Raw genomic sequence first — 7,953 nt, 5'->3', positions numbered from 1 at the left:
TTAATTAGTGTGGCTATGGTTTTATCTATTTTGTTTACTGTTTCCAAGAACCAAAATTTATTTTATAAATTTTTGAATTGTTTCTTTTTTTTTCAATTTCATTGATTTCAACTGAATTTAATTATATTCTGTCTTTTAATACTTTTGGTGTCGTTGTGACCTTCTTTTTCTAGAGCTTTGAGATGTAATGTTAGGTCATTTAATTGTTGACTTTTTATTCTTTACTTGGATGTGCTCCATGCAATGAATTTTCCTCTTAATACTGCTTTGATAGTGTCCTAGAGATTTTGATATGTTGTATCATAATTCTCATTTGCCTCTAAGAATTTTTGTATTTCCTTTCTGATGTTTTCTGTTATCCATGCTTCATTCAGTAGCATATTATTTATTCTCTAGGTGTTGGAGTGGTTTCTCTATTTTTTATTTTGTCATTGATTTCTAATTTCTTCCATTATGATCTGATAGAATACAAGGTAGTATTTCTATTTTTTTTTTTTTTTTGCATTTGCTAAGGGCTGCTTTGTGGCATAACATATGATCTGTTTTAGAGAAGGATCCATGTGTTGCTGAGAAGAAAGTGTAATCACTTTTAGTGGATCAAATATTCTACATAGGTCTGTTAAGTCTAAGTTATTGATAGTGTTATTGAGTTCTATGGTTTCTTTGTTTAGTTTCTGTTTGAAAGATCTATCCAGTGGTGACAGTGGTGTGTTAAAGTCACCCAGAATTATTGTGTTGTGGTCTATTTGATTCATGAAATTGAGAAGGATTTGTTTGATTTACATTGATGCACCATTGTTTGGAGCATAAAAATGTATTATCTTTATGACTTCCTGATTCATGTTTCCCTTAAGCAGTATGAAATTTCCTTCTTTATCACTTTTGACTGTTTGGCTTGAAGTTCACTTTATCAATATAAAGATAAAGCCCCTGCTTTTTGACTGAGTTCATGTGTGTGGTAGATTTTTTCTGATCCATTCACCTTTAGTATGTTGGTATCTTCTTCTAGGAGATGAATCTCTTGAAGGTGGCATACTGTTGGGTATTTTTTTAATCCAGTCTGCCAGCCTATCTCTTTTGATTGATGAGCTCTTTTGATTGATGTGCCATTAACATTCAGTTTTATTATTGAGATATTCTTTGTATTCCAATTCATTTGGGATTATTTTTGGCTTTTAACTTGACTTGGTTTTTCCTTTTTTTTTTTTTTTTCCTTTAAGGTAATTCCTCTCTTTGCTGAATGACATTCCTGTTTTATATTAATCCTCATGGAATATTTTGCTGAGAATGCTCTATACCACAGGCTTTCTATTTGTAAGTTCTTTTAACTTTTGTTTATCATGGAAGGATTTTATTTTGTCATCAAATCTGAAAGTTACTTTTGCTAGGTGTAGGATTCTTGGTTGGCAATGACATTATTTCAGAGCATAAAATATGTGGTTCCAGGTCCTTCTAGGTTTTAGGGTCTGGGCTGAGATATGTGCTGATATCCATATTATTTTCCCCTATATGTAATCTGATGCTTTTCTCTCACAGCCTTTAAAATCCTATTTTTATTTTTTATGTGAAGTATTTTCATTATATTGTGTCTTGGTGTGGATCTGCTGTAATTTTGTGTATTTGGTAAGCCTTTGTATTTATTTTTCCATTTCATTCTTCAGCTTTGGGAAATTTTCTAATATCATTTCATTGAATTGGTTGTTCATTCTTTTGGTTTGTGTCTTCCTCAATCCCAATAATTTATAAATTTGGTATTCTTGATGTCCCAGAGTTCTTGCAGGTTTCATTCATGATTTCTTACCATCTTCTCTGTTTGGTCAACTTTATTTTTGAGACTAAATATTTTGTCTTCATTGTCTGAGGTTTTGTCTTCCAAGTGATCTAGTCTGTTGGTGATGCTTTCCATTGAGATTTTTATTTAGTATATTGTTTCCTCCATTTCAAGGGTTTCTTTTTTTGTTTTTTTTTTTTTGTTTGTTTGTTTGTTTGAGAATCTCTAGCTCTCTATTGAAATGGTCTTTTGCTTCCTGCAGTTTCTCTTTAATCTGCTTATTGGAGTGATCATTCATTGCCTACATTTGCTCTTTTATCTCATCCTTTGCTTCATGAAATATTTCCATTATGTACATTCTGAAATCCTTTTCTGACATTTCTTCTACCATGCCATCACTAGATTCTCTGAATACGGAATCTAATTTTGTTTGGAACATTTTCTTCCCTTGTTTTTCATGTTGTTCACATATCTTTCCCTCTAGCCAAGCAGATACTGGGTGTTGCAGTTTTCCCCCTATAGGCTTATAGTGACCCTATAGATTTCCAAAACCTCTTTGTTAAGGGGAAGATCAGTATTAGCAGCACCCAGTACAGACAATATGCAGCCCTCAACCAAATAGCCCCTTTGAAGACATTAACAATATTGTCAAAATAAGCAGAGAGGATGAGTTCAAATATTATCTACAATTAACAGGTAGATTTGCAGTAAGGTCTGCAGTTTTTAATTGAGGTCAAAGAAGATGGGGAGGAGTGTAAGATGTAAATGTTAATGGGATAAGAAAAGAGTATATAGATGTTCTAGAGTGTTGAGTGAAAGTGTAATCAAAAGCAGTTGGTTATTAGCATTAGAAAAGGGTGAAAGACACTATGAGGAAATAGGTAAACAAAAGGAAAATAGAGAAAGAAAAGTAAAGAAATAAAAACTTAATTTTTTTTTCAAAAAAGGAGAAAAATAAAGACAAACATATCTTCTGTATAACAGTCATATATTATTCAAACCTCCCAGTCTTCAGTAACCTGAAGCATGAGGGGTACATGACAATGAGCTTCCAGTCTCCAGCAAGTGTCTCAGGATGGGCTTTACTCCACCTAAAAGTGGGAGCTTCTGCTTCCAGGATAATCCAAGATGGCCTTGCTATCTTTCAAATATGTTGCCCAGTGGGAAGCTTCAGGTCAGGGCATGGGCATGGTCAGTTGGTGTCCTGGAGGCAGGGTGCACTTGGTTAGGAAAGGTTTCTGGAGAGGGGGCTTGGTCACTCTGGCTAGGGATCCTGCAGGTACTGGCTGTTGTCTCAAAATTGCAGAATCAACATGTAACTAAACCTTCGGTTACTGTGGCAATGGACATGCAGTTGGCAATCTGCTGATAGTCTGCGATCAGTCTGCAGGCTACTGATGGATGATCAGCAGGTGGACCTCTCTCAGTGGTTGATGAGTAGGTGAAAGGCAGGCGATGAACAGGCAAGAGGCAGGCAAATGGAAAAACGGCAGATGATAGTTTCCAGTCAGTGAGCAATCTGCACTCAAAAAGTAGTCGATATGCTGGCAGACTGTAGGTGATCTCTGTGGACAAATGAGGTAAACAGCAGGGGATCAATAAGCAGCAAAGACTGTCTCACAGAGAAACAGATATCCTCTGCTTGAAACCCGAGTTACAGAGCAGCAAGAAATGCAGCCTCCCTCCAGTCCGCCATGTTGGATCTCAACCAGAAATTTTAACTTAAGAACTATGCATTGGTCAGGATATAGCTCAGTTGGTAGAGTGCTTGTCTGGCATGGACAAAAACCTAGGTTCTACCCCCAGTACTGCCCACACCCCATGCAGAAATTGAACTATGCAGGCTCGGGATATAACTTAGCATTAGAATGCTCCTCTAGCATGTGTGAGACTCTGGGCTCAACTCCCAGTTGAGTAAGCTTTCTTGATGCATGATTACAAGGTGCATTTTTTTTTTCTGGAAGCTATTAGAAACACAGAATCTCAGACTACACTACCATTCTTAATTAACCTTTATTGTTACAATTAATATCACACTCTTTGCAGGGCATAATGGAGCACATAAATCATCCCAGAATCTTCAGAGGCTGAGGTAGAAGGATTCTAAGTTCAAGTCCAGTATTAGCAATGTAGTAAGGCCCTGCCTTTAAATAAAAAAATGAAAATGGTTGGAGATGTAGCTCAGTGGTTAAGTGCCCCTGGATCATATCCCCAATACAGGAAAAAAAAAAAAAAAAGAAAAAAAGAAAAAAAACAGACTACTAATCTCTACAGGTATCTTCAATTCATGCATATTAACATTTATAACAAATGATAAAAATCTATATTAATATTGTACCTGGGGAGCTTTTAACATCAACATTTTTTGCTAGAAAATTTTTCAAAGCAGGAAAGAATTGAAAAGATGTTTCCAGTGAGCATATTTAGGTTTGAGACTTCAGATTTAGTAATAGCACTAGTGTTCAATAGCTGTTTACGTTTCTTTTTCTTTTCTTTTTTTTTTTTTTTGTCATGGGTTTTTCACTTTGTTAATGTCCCCACATGGCCGACTGGATGGAACATTCATGTGTTTTTCCTGGGAGGGAGGAGAAGCAGCTGTAGACCCAGTACAGAAGTGCCTGGGAGCTGGGGAGATAGCTCAGTTGGCAGAGTGCTTGCCTTGCAAGCACAAGGCCCTGGGTTCGATCTCCAGGACCGCAGGAAAAAAAAAAAAAAAAAAAAAAAAGAAGTGCCTGTACCAGAGTGTGGTGTTGCAGTAGCCTATGTCCCTGAGTTGGTGCTGCCTCCTGAGGGGAGCATTTGAATTACATCTTTACTGCTTCTATGGAACACTTAGGGTTGTTTGCATCATTTAGAAGCCAGATTTTCTTAGATTCCAACATCAATTTTCTGCTTGGATGGCCTTTCCCAGAGTGTGAAAGGGAGGCTTCATCTTGCCTTCTCCAAACCACATCTTCCCCAGACCTAAAACGCCAGCAATTTGGGTCCAGCCTATCTCTCATTTCCTCTTCACATGGTATCCACACTCCACATCTGATGTCATCTTCAGGTTAGAACAAGAAGCAGAGTTGTGCACAGTGCTGGCCCAAAGTCCAGGTTGAGGTCACTCAGGTGAACAATGGATATAATGAGTTCTCCCCCCTTGTACTCAAAGTTGGTGTAAATCCCATGTGACATGCAGAGTTGTCTGTACAGTTTTGGTGTCTTCCACAGCCATGTTTTTAATTAATCTCCTCCTCAGCATCCTCAGCTCCCTTCCTGCTTATTTGGTAGTAGACTTGGTCTATTACTCATGTAAACAAGATTTTCTTTTCTCTCTGTCACTGGTGTGGTTTCCTCTGTGTCCTTTATACATGCATGCATATACATGTATACATATGCACACACATGCATTTGTAAATACCTTATACTTAAATTCAACAGCTGGCAGTTCCAATTTCTTCCTTGTCTTAGAAACCTGTTGGTTGCCTTAACATCCTCTCTGTGCCTCCTAAGTACATTCTAGCATTCTTTGAAATCTGTGCTCTGCCTCACTTCAATGGAACACATAGAACCTGACTTCATACTGCTCCTTCATGTTCTCATTTCCCTCAGGTCTTCTTTTGCTCTTCCTTCTTCATCTATGGGGATCTTTGTTTATTCTCCAATTTCATTGTAGGTTGTAACTGTGTACGTGTGCAGTGCTTGGGATGGAGTCCAGGGCCTTATTCATGGTAGGCAAGTGTTTCACCACTGAGCCAAAACCCAGTACAGGCGTTATAACTTTTTGAAAATTCCTTAGTCCATTTTTGCTGGTTCACATTAGTTATACATTACAGTAGGGTTCATTTTAGCCATATTATACAAGCATGGAGTGTAATTTGCTCTAATTTAGTACATAGTATTTCCCTTTTCCTTCCCCTTTCTCCCTAACCCAGTTCCCTTTACTCTACTGATCTATCTGCTATTTACTTACTTTTTAAAAAAATTATCTTCTTGTGGAAATGCATAATGGTGAGATTCCCTGTAGTGTATTCATATCTGTGTATGGAATAGTTAGGTCAGATTCATTTCATCATTTCCCCCTTATCTAATCACTCATCTCCTCCCCGTCAATCTCCTTCTACTCCACTGATCTTTCTCTTATTTTAATAAAATACCTGCTTTTCTTTTGTCTCTTTTGCTTCTTATTTTAGATTAGCTTCTGCATATCAGAGAAAAAACATTCAATTTTTCACTTTCTCATTCTGGGTATCACTTAGTCCTTTTCTCTTTTTTCTTTATTTCTTAATACTTTTTTTTTCTCTTTTCAATTCTATCCTTTCTCTTCTTTTCTTTTCTTTCTTTTATTTTGTATCAGGAATTTAACCCAAGGGTGCTTAATCACTGAGAGACATCCCCAATCCTTTTTTATAATTTATTTAAAGGCAAAGTCTATATAACTTGCTCAGGATTTTGCTAAGTTGCTGAAGATGGCTTTGAATGTGAAATTTTCCTGCCTCAATCTCCCAAGCTGCTGGTATTACAGGCATCTGTCACTGTGCCCAACTGGTGTATTTTACTTAGAATTATAGTTTACAGTTCCATTTACTGACAGATGCCTTAATTTTATTCTTCTTTATGGATAAGTAATATTTCATTGGTTTTATATACCCTATTTTCTTTATCCATTCATCTGTTGAAGGAATTTTTGTTTGTTTGTTTCATAGCTTGACCATATAAATTGTGCTGCTGTAAACATTGATGGGGCAGCATCCTTGTAGTGTGCTAATTTTAGATCTTTTGATACATATTGAGGAGTGAAAGAGCTGGGTCATATCAGGATACCATTCCTAGGTTTTTTCTTTAAATATATTTATTTTGATAAATAAATAAACACTGTAAACAAATGGGGTAAAACTTATTTTTCTGGTTGTATGTGAAGTAGAATCATACCATTTGTGTAATCATACATGTACATAGGGTAATGATGTTTGTCTCAATCTGTTATATTTACCTTCCCCCACCCCTCCCACCATTCTTTCCTTTATACAATCCATTCTTCCTCCCTTATTGCCTCCCTCCCACCTCCCATTTTGTATCATCATCCACTTATCAGAGAGATTATTCAGCCTTTGTTTTTTTGGAATTGACTTATCTCACTTAGCATGATATTCTCCAACTTTATTCATTTGCCTGTAAATGTTATAATTTTATTTTTCTTTATGGCTGAATAATATTCTATTGTGTATATGTACCACAGTTTGTTTATTCATTTATTTATTGAAGGGCATTTAGGTTGGTTCCACAATCTACCTACTGTAAATTAACCTGTTATAAACATCGATGTGGCTGCCTCACTGTAGTATGCTGATTTTAAGTCCTATGGGTATAGGCCAAGAAGTGGGATAGCTGGGTCAAATGGTGGCTCCATTCTAAGTTTTCTAAGGAACCTCCAGACTTCTTTCCAGAGTGGCTACACTAATTTGCATCCCAACAAGCAATCTATGAGTGTTCCTTTTTTCCCACATCCTCGACAACTCATATTGTTGCTTGTATTCTTGATAATCATCATTCTAATTGGGGTGAGATGAAATCTTAGGGTAGTTTTGACTTGAATTTCTCTTATTACTAGAGATTTTGAACATTTTTTTTATATATCTGTTGATTGTAGATCTTCTGTGAAGTGCCTGTTCAATTCCTTAGCCTACTTTGTTGATTGGGTTATTTGTATTTTTGGTGTAAAATTTTTTGAGTTCTTTATAGATTCTGGAGATTAGTGCTCTATCTAAAGTTTGTGTGGCAAAGATTTTCTCTCATTCTATAGGCTTTCTCTTCACATTGATAATTTCCTTTGCTGAGAAAAAGCTTTTTTAGTTTGAATCTATCCCAATTATTGAATCCTGCTTTTATTTCTCATGCTGTAAGTGTCATTTTAAGGACGTCTGATTCTAAGCCAACATGATGAAGATTTGGACCTAATTTTTCTTCCATAAGGTACAGGGTCTCTGGTCTGATTCCAAGGTCCTTGATCCATTCTGAGGTGCGTTATGTGCAGGGTGAGAGATGGGGATTTAGTTTCAATCTGCTGCATATGGATTTCCAATTTTCTCAGCACCATTTATTGAACAGGCTATCTTTTCTCCATTGTTTATGTTTTTGGTACCTTTGTCTAGTATGACATAACTATTTATTTGGACTTGTCTCTGTGTCCTCTATTTTGT

This window comes from Sciurus vulgaris (assembly GCF_902686455.1).
Source record: "Sciurus vulgaris genome assembly, contig: HiC_scaffold_427_arrow_ctg1, whole genome shotgun sequence".
NCBI lineage: Eukaryota > Metazoa > Chordata > Mammalia > Rodentia > Sciuridae > Sciurus > Sciurus vulgaris.
This window is presented reverse-complemented; position numbering follows the sequence as displayed.